The sequence below is a fragment of the Monodelphis domestica genome, chromosome 1 (assembly GCF_027887165.1).
Source record: "Monodelphis domestica isolate mMonDom1 chromosome 1, mMonDom1.pri, whole genome shotgun sequence".
Taxonomy (NCBI): Eukaryota; Metazoa; Chordata; class Mammalia; order Didelphimorphia; family Didelphidae; genus Monodelphis; species Monodelphis domestica.
The window spans coordinates 164,874,069-164,893,593 of record NC_077227.1 but is presented as its reverse complement, the minus strand read 5'-3'; the positions used below and the strand labels follow the sequence as shown (position 1 = coordinate 164,893,593).

The 19,525-nt window shown below is 36.2% G+C and overlaps 1 protein-coding gene across 1 annotated transcript in view; it reads right to left on the bottom strand.

The window, feature by feature from the left end:
- The window catches only part of THSD4 (thrombospondin type 1 domain containing 4), a 995,684-nt gene that overhangs the window by 328,452 nt on the left and 647,707 nt on the right, over nt 1-19,525 (bottom strand). The gene's annotated exons all lie outside the window — the stretch shown is intronic.

Sequence of the window (19,525 nt, the reverse complement as noted above, 5' to 3'; positions counted from 1 at the left end):
GGCAAAGAATTGGAAACTTAAGAGGATGTTTATAAATTGGAGAATTCTTGACAAGTTGAGGTATTTGATTATAAGGGAATACTATTGTGCCATAAGAAATGATGATTAAGACAATCACAAAAACCCTGGAAAGACGTATGAAGTAAAACAAATTGAAAATGAGAAGAATCCGCAGAATATTGTACATAGTAATAGAAATGAAGTATGACAATCAGCTATGAAGGATTTAATTATTGTCAGCACTTCAAAGATTCTAGACAACGCCAAGTAATTCATGATGGGAAAAGGCTATACACTGCCATAGAAGAAAGTAAGGGACTATGAATGCAGATTAGTACATACCATTCTTCAGCTTATTTCCTTCATGTATTTTTTCTCTTGTGTAAGTCATGTGTCTCCTTTCACAATATGATAAACATGGAAATATGTAATGTATGGTAACATATGTATAACCTATATCATATTACCTGATGTGTTTGGGAGAGGGGAGAGATGGGAAAGAGGGAGAGAACATAGATGTAAAATATCAGGAAACAATGATTAAAATTATATGAACATTTTTCTGAAAAAAAATTAAAAAGAAATAAAAAAAATAAAAGAAAACAGAAACCCTTGTATAGTTCTGTGGTCCAAAGAAGTGTTAACACTAAGGACTACAGTCTCCTGTAAGGAACTTGGTCACAATTCTAAGGCTAGCAAGAGCTTTCTTTGGCTGTAAGAGATGAGAAATCCCTCCTAGGAAAAGAACAGAGTAAAAATCAGGAGAACAGTGACCACTCATCTTCCCCAAAATAGACTAGGAAAATGGCTAAACAATTATAACAACAATAAAAAAAGACTTTGACGATAAAAAAAAAAAATCTACTCTGGTAGCAGAGAAGACCAAGATATAAACTGAAAAAAAAAACAATGTGAAACACATACAAGGAAAACCTTAAAGACAAATGCTAAATGGACACAGGGCCAACAAAAATTCCTGGAGTGAAAGAAAGATATGAGTGATAGAGGAAAAATTAGGGAAAGAAAGTAATGCAAGAAAATGATGAAAAAGAATATATACATTGATAAAAGGATAATAAAAAAAAAAACACACTGAAAGGAAAAAATCTATTCTAACATAAAATTGGCCTGCTGGTTAAAAAAAAAAAAAGGTATGAAATTTACTAAAGAAAGGAACTCTTTTTAAAGCAGAATAGGCCAAATGGAAAAAGAGTTATAAAAGTTCACTTAAGATAATTCCTTAAAAATGAGAATTAGGCAAGTAAGGTAAATGACTCCATGAAATTTCAAAAACAATAAAACAAAGTCAAAAGGATGGAAAAAATGAAGAAAATTTGAAATATCTCATTGAGGAAAGAACTGAAACTTTAAAATAGGAAAGGACACTATCTATGTTCAGAGGAAAAATTGTGGGAGTAAAAATGCGAAGAAAAACAACTGCTTGATTACATGGGTAGAGGGGGATATGATTGGGGATGTAGATCCTAAAGGAATATCCTAGTGCAAACATCAACAACATGGAAATAGGTTCTGATCAAGGATACATGTAATACCCAGGGGAATTGTGCATCGGCTATAGGAAGGGTGGGTAGCAGGGAGGGAGGAATAGAATATGATTTTTGTAACCAAGGAATAATGTTTGAAATTGACCAAATAAAAAAAAAAGAAACTTGAAAATAGGTCAAGGAGATATAATTAAGAATCACTGAATTATGTAAAAGTCATGCTTTAAAAAAAAAAACTAGACATCATTTTTAAGAAAAACTATCTTGATATCTTAGCTACAGGAGGTAAAATAGAAACTGAAAGAAAGCACTGATTTCCTCCTGAAATATCCAGAGCTCAAAATATTTCAAGCAACCAAAAAAAAAAATCAAGTATCATAGAGCTAAAATCAAGATCACATAATAGTTAGTGGATTCCACATAAAAGAAGTAGAGGGGTTAAAATATAATATTCCAGAAGACAAAGGAATTTTAATTATTAATTAAATAATAAATAAAATAATTAATTAAAATGTTAACATTACAACCAAAAATAACCTACTGGGCAAAACTGAATATAATTTTTCATGGAAAAAATGGTTAGTTCATGAAGGCAAGAACTTCTAATTATTCCTGATAAAAAGATTAGAAGTGAATAGAAAATAAGATATTAAAACACAAAATGCAAGTGAAGTATAAGAAGGGCAAACCTGAAAGAATAGGACTTGATGAAATTAAACTCTTTGTATTTCCATGTGGGAAGAGGAAATTTCCAGTAACTTGATCATTATTAGTCTGTCAGAAGGACTCTGCATAGACAGAAGATATGAGCATGACTCATTTATGTTGGGATGATCTCTAAAATAAAAAGAATGTAGAAGCGAGAAAGAGGGATGCTCTGGGAGAAGTGGAAAAGAAGAAATAGAATGGGGAAATTTTTCTTACATACAGGAGGTATGCAAGGAAAAGCTTATATAGTAGAGAGGAAAGTGGGGCAGGGAAGGTAAGCAATGCTTGAATCTCACTCACATTGGAATTGGTAGAAAAAGAGAATATAGGTGTGTGTATGCTTGTGTGTGTATGTATTTGGGTACAGAAAACTAGTTTACTCAATAGGGAGAAAGGAGGGAAAGAGAATAATAGATACAATGTGAGGAATTAAAAGGAAGCAAGAGAATTAGGGGAGGCAGTGGTTGGAAGCAAGACAGATTTTTGAGGAGGGACAAGATAGAATGAGTAAGGGATAAACGAAGGAAAATGGGATGGAGGGAAATGCACACTTTATTATAACTGTGAAAGTGAATGGGACAAGTTCTCTCATAAAACAGAAACAGAGAACAGAATGGTTTGGAAAGCAGAATCTAACAATATGTTGTGTACAAGTGACAAAATTGAAACAGAAAAACATTTGAAATGAAAGGTTGGAACATAGTCTACTATACTTCACTGAATAGAAAAGGGCAAGGGTAGTAGAGAGGAAAAATAGGCCTAATTGAAAGAATCAGGGAAACTACTTTTTGCTAAAAGTTACCATAGAAAATAAAGTAATACAGCAAAACTTCCGGTTAAGATGGCGGCTTAGAGAAAGCTGAAGTTCAGATCTCCGGAAAACCCTTCCCGACCGATCTCAAACTAGAAGCTCCTAAGGCGCCGAAATTCAAAACGATCAACAGCACAGACCCTGGGAACCCTCCTCCTGGACCTGGACCCGGTTCAAAAGGTACGGCTCCCCTTAAAAGCCAGAACCCGAGATCCCTCGGACCTCAGGGGTAGGAGCGCAGAGTCCAAGGCTCCCGGAAGCGGCAGCCGCGCCGGGCTCAGAGAGCAGGGTCTGAGGAACAACAACCCTCAGGGTATTCTACCCAAGTCCCAGTCCGGGTGAAAGTTACTGCCTGGGGCTTCCGCTGCAGAGAGCCGGTAGGTCCGGGTGAAAGTTACTGCCTGGGGCCTCCGCTGCAAAGAGCTGGTTGGTCCAGGTGAAAGTTACTGCCTGGGGCCTCCGCTGCAGAGAGCTGGTCAAAACAACAGCAACCCTCAGGGCGGGCAAGACAGCCTCACGGGCTGGATCCTGCTATCCAAGTCTCAGTGAAAGTCTGTGCTCTCGGAGCTTGGGGAAGCGGCAGCCCATCCCCCCGCAGGCCGAAGAAACAGCCTCACGGCCAGGGATTCTGAAGGCAACTTCCGGAAATCGAGCCAGGGGGAGAGTGTGGCCTCGTGGTCCGACCCTTCCATTCCAGTTCCAGTGAGGCATATTCAGTTTAACCCAGGGAACGCTCATAGAACCAACATCTGCCCAGGACTAAAGCCACTGATCACCAGACAAAGACAAGAAAAGCCAATCCTCCACGTTCAGAGATGACAAATTCCACAGAAGCACAGAAGCCCCAAAATACCAAGAAAAATAAGAAGAAAGGGGCGACTCTGGACACATTCTATGGAGCCAAAATACAAAATACAGAGCAGATAGAAGAAGATATACAAGAAAATTCTCCAAAATCTTCCAAAGGAAATAGAAACTCTCCACAAACCCATGAAGAATTTGAATCAGAAAGGACCAAAAAGATGGAAGCCCTCTGGGAGGAAAAGTGGGAAATGATGCAAAAGAAATTCACGCATCTACAAAACCAGTTTGACCAAACTGTAAAAGAAAACCAGGCTTTAAAGCAAGAACTAATAAAGCAAAGCCAAAACACCAAGAAATTAGAAGAGAACATAAAATATCTCACCGACAAGGTGATAGATCTGGAAAACAGGGGGAGAAGAGAAAATTTAAGAATAATTGGACTCCCAGAAAAGCCAGAAATAAACACCAAACTGGACATGGTGATACAAGATATAATCAAAGAAAATTGCCCAGAGATTCTAGAACAAGGGGGCAATACATCCACTGACAGAGCTCACAGAACACCTTCTACACTAAACCCCCAAAAGACAACTCCCAGGAATGTAATTGCCAAATTCCAAAGCTATCAAACAAAAGAAAAAATCCTACAGGAAGCCAGAAAAAGACAATTTAGATATAAAGGAATGCCAATCAGGATCACACAAGACCTTGCAAGTTCTACGCTGAATGATCGTAAGGCATGGAACATGATCTTCAGAAAGGCAAGAGAGCTGGGTCTCCAACCAAGAATCAGCTACCCAGCAAAACTGACTATATACTTCCAAGGGAGAGTATGGGCATTCAACAAAATAGAAGACTTCCAACTTTTTGCAAAGAAAAGACCAGAGCTCTGTGGAAAGTTTGATACCGAAAATCAAAGAGCAAGGAATACCTGAAAAGGTAAATATTAAGGAAAGGGGAAAAATGTTATCTTCTTTTACTCAAACTCTCTTCTATAAGGACTACATTTATATCAACCTATGTATACTAATATGTGGGGAAAATGTAATGTATAAATAGGGGGTAAAGAAAGACCAAATAGAATAATGGTTCTCACACAAAGATTCACAGGGGAAGGGGAGGGGAAGAAAACTCCTATAAGAAGGAGAGGAAGAGGGGGGGGGGGTTACTTAAACCTCAATCTCAGGGAAATCAACTCTGAGAGGGAAAAACATCCAGATCCATTGGGATCTTGAATTCTATCTTACCCAACAAGGGTAAGGAGAAGGGAAAACCAAGGGGGGGAGGGGGAGAGGGAGAACAAAAAGGGAGGGAAAGAGAGGGGGGAGGGGGAGGGAACAAAAAGGGAGGGACTAAAAAGGGAAACATCATGGGAGGGGACAAGGGGGACTGATTCAAAGTAAATCACTGGACTAAAAGGTAGAGCCAAAGAAGAAAAGGTTAGAATTAGGGAAGGCAATCAAAATGCCAGGGAGTCCACAAATGACAATCATAACTTTGAACGTGAATGGGATGAACTCACCCATAAAACGTAGACGAATAGCTGAATGGATTAGAATCCAAAACCCTACCATATGTTGTCTTCAAGAAACACACATGAGGCGGGTTGACACCCACAAGGTCAGAATTAAAGGATGGAGTAAGACCTTCTGGGCCTCAACTGATAGAAAGAAGGCAGGAGTGGTAATCATGATATCTGATAAAGCCAATGCAAAAATAGACCTGATCAAAAGGGATAGGGAAGGTAATTATATTTTGTTAAAAGGGACTCTAGACAATGAGGAAATATCATTAATCAACATGTATGCACCAAATAATATAGCACCCAAATTTCTAATGGAGAAACTAGGAGAATTGAAGGAAGAAATAGACAATAAAACCATACTAGTGGGAGACTTAAACCAACCATTATCAAATTTAGATAAATCAAATCAAAAAATAAATAAGAAAGAGGTAAAAGAAGTGAATGAAATCTTAGAAAAATTAGAATTAATAGACATATGGAGAAAAATAAATAGGGATAAAAAGGAATACACCTTCTTCTCAGCACCACATGGCACATTCACAAAAATTGACCATACATTAGGTCACAGAAACATAGCACACAAATGCAAAAAAGCAGAAATAATGAATGCAGCCTTCTCAGATCACAAGGCAATAAAAATAATGATTAGTAATGGTACATGGAAAACCAAATCTAAAACCAATTGGAAATTAAACAATATGATACTCCAAAACCGTTTAGCTAAAGAAGAAATCATAGAAACAATTAATAATTTCATCAAGGAAAATGACAATGGCGAAACATCCTTTCAAACCTTTTGGGATGCAGCCAAAGCGGTAATCAGAGGCAAATTCATATCCCTGAAAGCTCATATTAACAAACAAGGGAGAGCAGAGATCAATCAATTGGAAATGCAATTGAAAAAACTCGAAAGCGATCAAATTAAAAACCCCCAGCAGAAAACCAAATTAGAAATCCTAAAAATTAAGGGAGAAATTAATAAAATCGAAAGTGATAGAACTATTGATTTAATAAATAAGACAAGAAGCTGGTACTTTGAAAAAACAAACAAAATAGACAAAGTACTGGTCAATCTAATTAAAAAAAGGAAGGAAGAAAAGCAAATTCACAGCATTAAAGATGAAAAGGGGGACAGCACCTCCAATGAGGAGGAAATTAAGGCAATCATTAGAAATTACTTTGCCCAATTATATGGCAATAAATACACCAATTTAGGAGAAATGGATGAATATATACAAAAATACAAACTGCCTAGACTAACAGAAGAGGAAATAGAATTCTTAAATAATCCCATATCAGAAATTGAAATCCATCAAGCCATCAAAGAACTTCCTAAGAAAAAATCCCCAGGGCCTGATGGATTCACCTGTGAATTCTATCAAACATTCAGAGAACAATTAACCCCAATACTATACAAACTATTTGACATAATAAGCAAAGAGGGAGTTCTACCAAACTCCTTTTACGACACAAACATGGTACTGATTCCAAAACCAGGCAGGTCAAAAACAGAGAAAGAAAACTATAGACCAATCTCCCTAATGAACATAGATGCAAAAATTTTAAATAGGATACTAGCAAAAAGACTCCAGCAAGTGATCAGAAGGATCATTCACCATGATCAAGTAGGATTCATACCAGGGATGCAGGGCTGGTTCAACATTAGGAAAACCATCCACATAATTGACCACATCAACAAGCAAACTAGCAAGAACCACATGATTATCTCAATAGATGCAGAAAAAGCCTTTGATAAAATACAACACCCATTCCTATTAAAAACACTAGAAAGCATAGGAATAGAAGGGTCATTCCTAAAAATAATAAACAGTATATATCTAAAACCAACAGCTAATATCATCTGCAATGGGGATAAACTAGATGCATTCCCAATAAGATCAGGAGTGAAACAAGGATGCCCATTATCACCTCTACTATTTGACATTGTACTAGAAACACTAGCAGTAGCAATTAGAGAAGATAAAGAAATTGAAGGCATCAGAATAGGCAAGGAGGAGACCAAGTTATCACTCTTTGCGGATGACATGATGGTCTACTTAAAGAATCCTAGAGATTCAACCAAAAAGCTAATTGAAATAATCAACAACTTTAGCAAAGTTGCAGGATACAAAATAAACCCACATAAATCATCAGCTTTTCTATATATCTCCAACACAGCTCAGCAGCAAGAACTAGAAAGAGAAATCCCATTCAAAATCACCTTAGACAAAATAAAATACCTAGGAATCTATCTCCCAAGACAAACACAGGAACTATATGAACACAACTACAAAACACTCGCCACACAACTAAAACTAGACTTGAACAATTGGAAAAACATTAACTGCTCATGGATAGGACGAGCCAATATAATAAAAATGACCATCCTACCCAAACTTATTTATCTATTTAGTGCCATACCCATTGAACTACCAAAATACTTCTTCACTGATTTAGAAAAAACCATAACAAAGTTCATTTGGAAGAACAAAAGATCAAGGATATCCAGGGAAATAATGAAAAAAAAACACATATGATGGGGGCCTTGCAGTCCCAGACCTCAAACTATATTACAAAGCAGCAGTCATCAAAACAATTTGGTACTGGCTAAGAAACAGAAAGGAAGATCAGTGGAATAGACTGGGGGAAAACGACCTCAGCAAGACAGTATACGATAAACCCAAAGATCCCAGCTTTTGGGACAAAAATCCACTATTCGATAAAAACTGCTGGGAAAATTGGAAGACAGTGTGGGAGAGACTAGGAATAGATCAACACCTCACACCCTACAGCAAGATAAATTCAAAATGGGTGAGTGACTTAAACATAAAGAAGGAAACCATAAGTAAATTGGGTAAACACAGAATAGTATACATGTCAGACCTTTGGGAGGGGAAAGGCTTTAAAACCAAGCAAGATATAGAAAGAATCACAAAATGTAAAATAAATAATTTTGACTACATCAAACTAAAAAGCTTTTGTACAAACAAAACCAATATAACTAAAATCAGAAGGGAAACAACAAATTGGGAAAAAATCTTCATAGAAACCTCTGACAAAGGTTTAATTACTCATATTTATAATGAGCTAAATCAATTGTACAAAAAATCAAGCCATTCTCCAATTGATAAATGGGCAAGGGAAATGGATAGGCAGTTCTCAGATAAAGAAATCAAAACTATTAACAAGCACATGAAGAAGTGTTCCACATCTCTTATAATCAGAGAGATGCAAATCAAAACAACTCTGAGGTATCACCTCACACCTAGCAGATTGGCTAACATAACAGCAAAGGAAAGTAATGAATGCTGGAGGGGATGTGGCAAAGTAGGGACATTAATTCATTGCTGGTGGAGCTGTGAACTGATCCAACCATTCTGGAGGGCAATTTGGAACTATGCCCAAAGGGCGACAAAAGAATATCTACCCTTTGACCCAGCCATAGCACTGCTGGGTCTGTATCCCAAAGAGATAATGGACACAAAGACTTGTACAAAAATATTCATAGCTGCGCTCTTTGTGGTGGCCCAAAACTGGAAAACGAGGGGATGCCCATCAATTGGGGAATGGCTGAGCAAATTGTGGTATATGTTGGTGATGGAATACTATTGTGCTCAAAGGAATAATAAAGTGGAGAAGTTCCATGGAGACTGGAACAACCTCCAGGAAGTGATGCAGAGCGAGAGGAGCAGAACCAGGAGAACATTGTACACAGAGACTAACACACTGTGGTATCATCGAACGTAATGGACTTCTCCATTAGGGGCGGTGTAATGTCCCTGAACAACTTGCAGGGATCCAGGAGAAAAAAAAAAACACCATTCATAAGCAAAGGATAAACTATGGGAGTGGAAACACCGAGAAAAAGCAACTGCCTGAATACAGAGGTTGAGGGGACATGACAGAGGATAGACTTTAAATGAACACTCTAATGCAAATACTATCAACAAAGCAATGGGTTCAAATCAAGAAAACATCTAATGCCCAGTGGACTTACGCGTCGGCTATGGGGGGTGGGGGGGAGGAAAAGAAAATGATCTATGTCTTTAACGAATAATGCTTGGAAATGATCAAATAAAATATATTTTAAAAAAAAAAGTAATACAGCAAATTTCTATGATAAAGCCTCATTTCTCAAAAATAAGTGGAATTGAATCAATTTTATAAAAAATAAAAGCCATTCTACAATTGATAAATGGTCAAAAGATATGAATAGGAAGTTTCCACAAAGCTATCTACAGTCATATGAGAAAAATGTTCTAAATCACTATTGTTAGAGAAAGAAAAACTAAATTAATGCTGAAGTATCATCTCAGACTTATTAGAAATTATATATGCTGAAAGGGATGAGGGCAAATAGGTAGAAGTGAACTGTTTGGTTTAATCATTCTGGAGAACATTCTGGAACTATGCCCAAAGGGCTATAAAACTGTGCATACCCTTTGATCCCAAAATATCATTGCTAGGGCTGTATTCAAAAGAAATCGAAGAAAAAAGGAAAAGATCTATATGTACAAAAATATTTATAGCTACTCTTTTTTGGTGCCAAAAAATTTGAAATTAAGGGGATGCTGAATGGCTGAACAAGTTGGGACAAATGATTGTAATGGAGTACTATTGTGCTATAAGAAATGACAAGGGGAGTGGTTTCAGAAAAACAAACAAAACAAAGAAAACATAACAAGATCTTTATTAACTGATGCAAAATAAAGTGAGAATCAGGAGATCATTGTACACAGTAAAAGCAAAGTTGTAAAAATAAGACTTAACTACTCTGATCAATATAGTAAATCAAGATAATTCCAAAGGACTGATGAAAAAATGCTATCCCACTCCAGATAGAGAGAACTGATGAATTCTGAGTACAAATTGAGGTGAAATATTTTTGCTTTAATTTTTCCCCTTTTGTGATATGGCTAATGTGGAAATATTTTACATGATTTGACACCTATAACTGACATATTGTTTCCTTTCTCAATAGGTGGGAAAGTGTTGAGAGGGAGGGAGAGAATGGGCAACAAAAAAATTTAAAAAGAAAAGAATTTTAAAATAAATAATAAAAAAAACAATTTTTAAAGTTTTAGAAAAGAAATAGATTTGGAGTTAGAGGACCTCAGTTTAAATACTAGCTGTTAATGATCTATCACCCCATGATGTCTTTGGTTCTCTTCAAAATGAAGGATGAACAACATGTATCTTGCACAACTCACTTCATCTATTTTCACCTCAGTTTCTTCATCTATAAAATGAGTGCATTAGACTCGATGATGCTTGGAATCCCATCTACCCTTAAATCTATGTTTCCAGGACCCTGTGTTATATTTTCTCATTATCTCCACAACACCTGGTAGAATGTACTGCATGCCACAGACACACATTACAGTTGTTGAATGGAAAATGAAGTCGGATCTTTGAAGCATTGCTGATAGAATTAGAAGAGCTTGGCTAGCATACTGATTAGGCAAGAATGCTGTCAGTGCTATTTCAGGGCACACCTTTTGCCTTGTAAAGCACATATTCACATATTCATCTATAAAAAAGAAACATACTACAACATAAAAGATTGTAACTACCTTCGTAACACAGCTAAGGATGGAAATAGAACATTTCATGGAAAAAAGCTGATTGAAAATGTCTTATGTAGAATCTAATTAGAATCCTATTGACTATGGCACCATGCCCACGAGGTCTTCACACCTGCCCACCTGCTTACATTTGCAATTTTAAAGGCACTTTCCAAAAATTCATACCTAGTCAATGTGCTTTTAACAATAGACATTTCTAGATATAAGATTTATTTTTATGGGGAAGGGTTAAAACATTTTTACCCCTATAGTTATTATGACCAATCAATCACCAAACACATGTTAAGCGCCTACTATCTGCCAGTCCTGGGTCTCAAAGGTAAAGCTAGAAAGCCAAAATTAAACAGCTTTTGCCTTCATGGAACTTACATGCCACTAGAGAAAACATGGTGCACATTTCCCAAAATTGGAAGAATATTGGTAAAGGGACATGGGCAGGGAACAATGACCCTTCAGATACCCAATGAGTTCAATTGCCTTTGAGGTATAAGTGGAGATGGCCATTCTCTGTTCTCCTTGGCTATTTAGAATTCCTAGCTTCCCACAAAGATATAGGCAAGTGCTATCAAGCAGGTCTTTCCTGATATTTTGTTCTGCTCTTGTTTCTCCATTACATGTAATTATAGTTTGAATATAATTTACTTAAAATGTAAGCTCCAAGAGAGTTTGATTTGTTTCTTTTTTTATACTGAAAATGGTAGGCACATTGTAGATGCTTAATAAATGTGTATCGACTGATATATTATACTTACTTATGTGCATATTGTATTCCCCTGCTAAAATGTAAACTCCTTGAGGGTAGGAAGTGATCATGTTTTACTCTCTTTCTATTTCCAGGGGCTGGCCTAGTGCCTTGCATATATAGTAGGTGCTTAATAGATGTTTGGAATCAAATTAAATCCAAATCCTTCCTGCACAGCAAGATCCCTTTCTTTATGAAGCCTTCCTTGACTATTCTAATACTCATTGTTCTTTTACATCAATGAGCAAAACTGGTGCCTACAAATGTCTATTAGAGACTTTTACAGTACTTGGCCAAGTAACTAGCCATTTGCCAATTTGACTCAGAGAACTGTAGTTATCCTTGAATCACTTCACATTAACAGACATCATTTTGCCATCTAGTGGTGGAATGAATAACTTCAAACTTCTTGGCCACATGAGCCCATATAAAGCCATAACTAAGGAAAACAGTCTACTTTTTTTGGTTTTGTTTTGGTGATTTATCTTTCTGGAAAAGTTTTCAGAAATAGGTTGTCTGACATTCCAGAAACTTCCTGAACCTCTTTCATGTCCCTTCCTTAATGGTGAGCACATAATGTTGGTAATCAATTCTCATTCGTATACTATAAACATAGATTTAGAGATGAAAGGGAGCCCAGAGAACATTTAGTCATAACACCCAATTAAACAAGGTGAAAAAATAAGGTGTAGGAACCCTTGTGACTTGCCCAAGAGAGCACATAAAGTAAGTGGCCAAAGAGAGAGTCAGAACTGAGGTGCTCTGATTTTTCGGAGCCTAAACTCTTTCCACTAAACCACCAAACTGATTAATTTGCAGACAATCAAAGGGAAGGGGAACAAAGACATCATAAATCATAGGTAGAGCAACTGGGAGGGAACTTAGAGAACATCTAGTCCAAAGCAAACAGGAAAAGAAAACCTCTTAAGGTTTAAAGGGTCCAAGGATTCCAGTTAAATGACTTTAGAGATGAGGAGTTCTATGACTAAGAAGAGAATGAACATCCTTGTTAGAGAAATCTGTTTATCAGGGTTCTTTTATGTTAAAATGGTGTTTTGTCTAGTATTAGTAAATTGCTTGAAAGCTTTTAAATGTTTCCCCAAGGCCTACAGAATTAAGTCCAAATGAAAGTACTTGCAACTATAAAATTCTATGAACTCTTAACTTGGAAATCGAGGGTCCTACCTTTCCTGCTTTATTTCATGCTATTTACCAGTGTCTTACCTAAGAGTTATAACTAGGAAGGGGCAGCTAAAACTTTGTCCCAGGGTATGGACATTTAAAGAGTTCTGACAAATTTACACTATTTCAGGTGGGAGAAACAAATGAACTTAGCAATAATTGGTTAAAATAAGAAGCTACTGGAAAGCATATTTCTTCTACCTGCTGACACACAAAAAAAGGTTAAGAACTTCTGGTCTATAAATGCCTTGTCCTAGTTTTGATCATAGGTGCTCCATATTTGTTGGCAATGTCTAACTGAAATCTAGTCCCATATAACCTCTTTGGTCTTTCTAGGAAAATACTTTCAAGGGTCTCCAGTATTTTAGAAATGAGTCTTTCTACTAGTGAAAATTACAATGAGAAAATATTTTCCATGAATCTCTGGTCATTTAAATAACTTTCACATGATGTGACTTTCCATATTTACCTGTGATGACCACCATCAAAATCTAAATAGACTTTCAATGAACTCATCTGCAAAACCTTTGGGGCTTGGGACCTCAGAGGTCTCCCAGTCCATCCTGAACAGGAATCCCTCTTTACAACATTGTTTAACTGGTGGTCATCCAAGACAATTTAACTGACAAATTTCACCTAGCTCCCGTTCACAGACCTTTAGTAATGGTAGTGGGTTTCCCACTACTTCCTGGGGCAAACTATTCCACTGTGATTCAACTAGTGAATTTTTCCTTTTTGTCATGTCCTTTTGTCATGCTTCTGAAATCAATCAAGTCTTGTTTCACCTCCTATGGTCTAGCCTCTCTCATTTCCTCTTAACCCCAGTTTCTTCCATCTTTGAATTATATCCTATTTATACTGTATATAGCTTATTTGGATATGTTTTATTGTTGTCTCTCCCTTTAGATTGTGAATTCCTTGAGTGCTGGGACTGTCCTTGACCTGTTTTTACATCCCTAGCTCTCAGCACCATCTGGGCACATAGGAGGTACTCAATAAATATTTATTGACTGAAAAATCAACTGTGTCCTAAGCTACTAGCACTCTCAGAGTTTCCTAAAATTCCTTTGGGGGGCAGTTTCTGAAAAGGTTAGAAAGTCATCCTCTCTTAATGAAAATAAAAGCTAATCAAAGTGGCACGGTTAGGATTAAATAACTTGATGAAGTCACCACTTGGGAGCCAAAGAGAAATAAATCCAAAAACACAAGTGACATTTATTAGAGTAATTCCTAATCCCTGAAACAGCTGATTCATAACATAGGCCAGCAGCAATGTAGAACATATGAATGAGGTATGCACAATAGAAGGGAAATTATATTATGGAATTCCCTAAAGAGGAATTAATTTATACATAGAACTTTAGAAAATAATTTTATGTCAAAAAGTATGATATTTTATTGATGTATAGCTAATACTTAGGAGGGAGAAAGGGATCCATTGAAAATGATCACACTATGTAATTTGCCAAGGATAAGATGAAAATTGTCAAACATTCTACTCCACTGTCATTTCCTTCGATATAATTCAATTCAACAAGTTTTTTTTCTTTTAGTTATCATAATTAATTACATATGCCATAACTCTTACTTAGTATCTAACCTTCAACTTTTAGAAATCATAGCCTTTTAGAACTGTCATGAAAACAAATATAGTGACCATAGTTCCTTTACTGCCATTTTAGAGATAAGCAAATTGAGACCCATAGAGATTAATTAAAGTTATTTAGTGAGTTTGCAAATTTAACTACAAATTCTTTGTATTGTGGAAAGGAAACTAGACTAACAGTTGGTGGGGGAAGGGGCGTCTGGGAGTGGCAGTTGGGTCTTGTGACTAGCACTTCCTGCCTGCTGGGGTGGTACTTGCTTCCTGGTGTGGGAGGAGAGAGGAGCTTGTTCAGCCCCAGTCTGTGTGGTGTGCCTCTTCTTGGTTCAGCCTGAAGACACAGGCTTCTGAAGGTTAGAACTGTTATTGTTTGCTTTCTGTCTACTGCTAAGATTCTGAATTAGACAAAGCCGACTGATATAGAGTAGACTGGAGTGGGAGAACCCTCCACCAGTCTCTGGGGCCTGGCCTCAACTCTGAAGCTGAGAAAAAAACTTCAATCCCAACTGGTTATTAAACTTTATATTATTTGAATTTGCAGTCAGATAAGTGGACTATCTTTTCTGGATATAGAGGGAGCTGAACTTCAGTTCAGTCATTCCAGGACAAACAGTCCTTATCGAACCCCTGCTGTTTCCTCTCAGCAGGGGGCATCTCCCTCCTTTGCCTCACCAAGCAATATTCCCTCTCTCCCCTCAACTCCTCAATACCCACATACAAACCTCCCATTATCCCCCATTTTTCAATCCTCCATTTCCTTTTGCAATAAATATTACAGTATCAGTAGTTTTGAAAGCATCTACCAAAAAAAGAGAGAGATTTGAGGCATGAAAATAGAGAATATTTTACCATTCTAGGTAACTTTTCTCTCTGCTAAATTTTCTTCATTTTTTAATGTTAATTTTTTTAATGTTAAATTTTATTTCTGTTAAAAATAGCTATCACTTCAAAGATAGGATTAGAAATGAAAATCATTTATTAAGCACCTAAATTAAAAATGCCTATTACCCCTATTTTTTCTGAGGTTACTTCTGTTCAGTATCTTTTATGTACCGATATGTGTATATTTTGTCTCTCCTCTATTAGAATATAAACTCCTTGGGAGAAACAAGGTGTTTTGCTTATTATTTCTATTCCCCACACTTAACACAGGGCCAAGCACAAAGCAAATGTTTTTAAAATGCTTATTGATTTATCGATTGACCAACAATATGATAAGGGATTGGTAAGGATATGAAATAATGAGGAATACAAAATTCTAAAAAGTAGGAAGAGAAGAAATACAATAACAATGAGATCCAAAAAAACCCAACATTTTGGCTATCATGCTTGCTGATAAGGTAGGTCAAGGTGGGCTGTTGTGAACCTGGATCAGGAAGAACATGAATTACCACAGGCTGAGAACAGGGATCTTTTTGACACAACAATATTCAGAGCTAGGAATAAGTTACCAAAGATATATAACAGGATTTCATAAGAAGAGATACTTATTGATGTCTCTTTTCTAATATATGTACACAATTTTAATTCTATTGTCCATGACATATAAGTGTTTATTTTATGGTTTGTTAAGTGATGAAGTCCTTTAAGGTCCTTTTCATATGGAACAGTAATGTACTTTTTGTGTAAAGGATGTAAGATATTGCCTGTGTCATAAATAAGTATTTTGATGCCTGAATGGCATTTCAAAAAAGATTACTTAATAAAAACTGCTTAAATGATGCCTGTGAAGAAAAATAGTTTTCTATAAAAAAAGAATTTTCTAAGAAAATCAGTTTGTCTATGAAGAAAAACAGTTTAAATGAGGTCTATGAAGAAAAACAGCTTCATGAGATTTGAGTAATTTTAGAAAGAAAATGAATTATAGTGTAATATGAAAACTTAAATCACCTTGTGAAAATGTAGGCTATTGCATCAATTGAAGATGAATAATTTGATGGCTTAAAGATGCAGAAAAACATATTTTATTTATTAAAATTGGGGAAGCATGTATATAAGACATGATTTCAAAGAAACAAAATGAAATGGAGCATCATTTAGGGAATTTAGAGCTTTAAGACCAATCGCATAAATATTTAGAAACTGATGTATGACTAAATAAGTACTATTGATTTTAAGAGAAACTTGGTGAGTTTTTAACCTTTTAAGTGAAAGGTGAGTCACTGGGGAACAGTCAAGGTTTCTCCCTGAAATAAAAGATTGAGCCATTGAAAGATAAAGGGATAGAAGAGAAAGAGTAAGAGGCTGGGGCGAATGAGAATGAAAAACAATTGGAAAATGATTGTCAAGAGGGGATCAAGACCGTCTTTGTTTAAGAGGTTGAAGAAAGCTGACTTGAAGTCTTTGGCTGTCAGCTGCTGATTGACTGAATAAAGACTTCCCTTCAGTGTTTCCCAGAGAAGTATGAGGCATTGTGGTGGGGGGAGTTCCCCAGACAGACATTACACAGTAAATACTCAAAGTCTCTCTCTAGTGGACCTCAGAACACAGGGGGCAGAATTTTCAATCTTTGCCCAGCATATAGATGTTCTCTCAATTCTGAAAGGTAGTTATTATGAAGGGACAGCAAGATGGCACAGTGGATAAAGTTCTGGATCTTTAGTCAAGAAGACATGAGTTCAAATTGTAGCCTTAGATACTTATTTGCTGTGTGATCCATGGCAAATCACAGCCACTTCTGCCTGTTTTCTCATCTGTAAAAATGGGAATAAAGATAGCACCTATCTCCCAGTGTTGTTTATGAGGGTAAGATGAGATATTTGCTTAAAATGTTTTGCAATCCTTAAAGTGTTTTATAAAATCTATTGTTATTATTGTTAGCCTTTGGGATTGCGTCAACTTGAACAATAGTAGAAAAATTGTTTCTTCAATAGGGGGAGTTTGTAAATATTTAGTGTGAAGGATGATAGCTCAGGCCTGAGATACAGTAGTTGAGTGTCCTCTCAAAACTGAGTTGGGTGAGATTTGCCCTTGATCTAAAGGTTGCCATTTTTATTCCCTTCTAATTTTAATTTACCTCTAACTTCCTCACTTCTTGCTTTCCTTTCTTCTCCTTGAAACTACACAGTCCAGATAACAAACATGCTATTTATCAGATTTATTTAGAAGTGAAGATAATAGTCTACAAAATGGTCAATAGCCAGGTGCTAGATTAACCAATATCCTGGCCAATGAGTGGTTCCATTTAAGGAGCCATTGGTAAGTACTCCCTCTATCAATATAGATTGAAACCCATGAGTCTTCTGGTTCTGGATGATTCTTATCTATGTCTGCATATGAATCCTTCAAGAAAAACTACAAAATACTGGAGGTCTCATTAGGCTTTTAAGATTTTGTGTGTACCTTTCAGCACAGTGCCTGTTTGGCTTGTCATTACCACATGATTGATTCGCCCCTTTTTCTGATGATATATGACTAATATCTTAGTCATCTTTGATCAACCCCTTTTAGCACTGCACAACAAAAGGTTCTTAGCAGTTATTTGTTAATAGTAAAGTAACCTTTGGCACCATCATATAGACTATTGGAGTCCACAGGAAGAGGCTTTTTCCTACTGCTATGGAAACTGCATTTCCAATAAATGAGGGATTAATTGAGATTTGCTTTTACTTTTTTTGTCTTTTATTACTCACAAAGTTTAAGATTAACTAATGCCCAAAATAAGCCTGTGCCTGACTGCTAAAAAAAGGTTCTATTTACTTAGGCACAGGATTGGAAAACATGGCATAAGAAAAACTTGGAGGTATAACTCCAACTTCTTAGTTAACAGTTCTTTCAATTAAATTAACATTTAGTAAGCCTGTACTATAGGCAAAGCACCATTATAAATTGAGGATACAAGGAAAAAAACAAGTAGTCCTTGTTCTCAAGGAATTCAAATTATCCTGGAGCACAGAATGTATGTATAAAAAAGTAAATATAAATTACTTTGGAAAAGGAAAGAGTACTAACAAGAGGGTGATGAGGGAAAGCATTACAGAGATGATATTCAAGTTTGACCTGGAATAAAGATTAGTTTTCTGAAAAGCAGAAATGAGAACTGAATTTTTCCAGGTATGAGGGGATAGCATAGGTAAAGGCATGTGGAGATGAGAGATAGTAAGAACAACATTATAATAATATGATGTTCTTTCATATGAAAGAAGTTTTATTTTTTTCTTTCCTGAAGAAACTGGGGTAAAAAAAAACCATAATAAAACAGAATCATGCGACTGTACTACTTTGGAACTGGATGAATTTGTATAATTTATTTAACTTAAATCTCCCTAAATTAAAAAAAAAAAGCTACCCAAAAGTAAAAGAAGTGGCATATCCAGAATGAGGGAGATCTCATTCCATTGTCTTCTGACCTCAGAATATAATGGAACGAGTATCTTCAGTTGTAGGTGGTACATTTCAGAAAACCTATTGACAAACTAGACTATCTTCCAAAAAAATAAATAAATAAATAACCAGCAAAGTAAGGAGATTGTTTGAAAAAAGTAGGAATATTTAAGTCTGGGAAAGATAACTTACGAGAGTCTGGATAGTTTTCTTCAAATGATCCTGAAGGTATAACATGTGAAAGAAACTGGTAGCACAGTAGGCTGATTTCAATTCTAGCCAAAGACATTTATTAGTTGTATGATTTTGAACAAGGTACTTAACCTTGATCTGCCTCAGTTTCTTCAACTGTAAAATGTGAATAATAATAGCATCTACCTCCCAGAGTTGTTGTGAGGATCTAATGAGATAATATTTGTAAAATGGGTCTGGAACATGGTAAGAGCTTAATAAATGCTTATTCTCTCTACCCTTCCCAGAAGGCATAACTATGTAATGAACAGAAATTTCAAGGAGGCAGATTTCTGTTGGTACTTGGAAGAAAAAAAATTCTGAAAAATAGATTTTTTAAAATGGGAAATGGTACATAAAGAGATAGTGGGAATTCTCCATCTCAACATGTCTTTAAGAAGATATTAGATGCTTATCTGTCAAGGATATTGTGAAGGCAGTTCTTGTTCAGTTTGATGTTAGACTGGACAGCCATTGAAGTCACTGGCTTGAAATTCTGAACTACT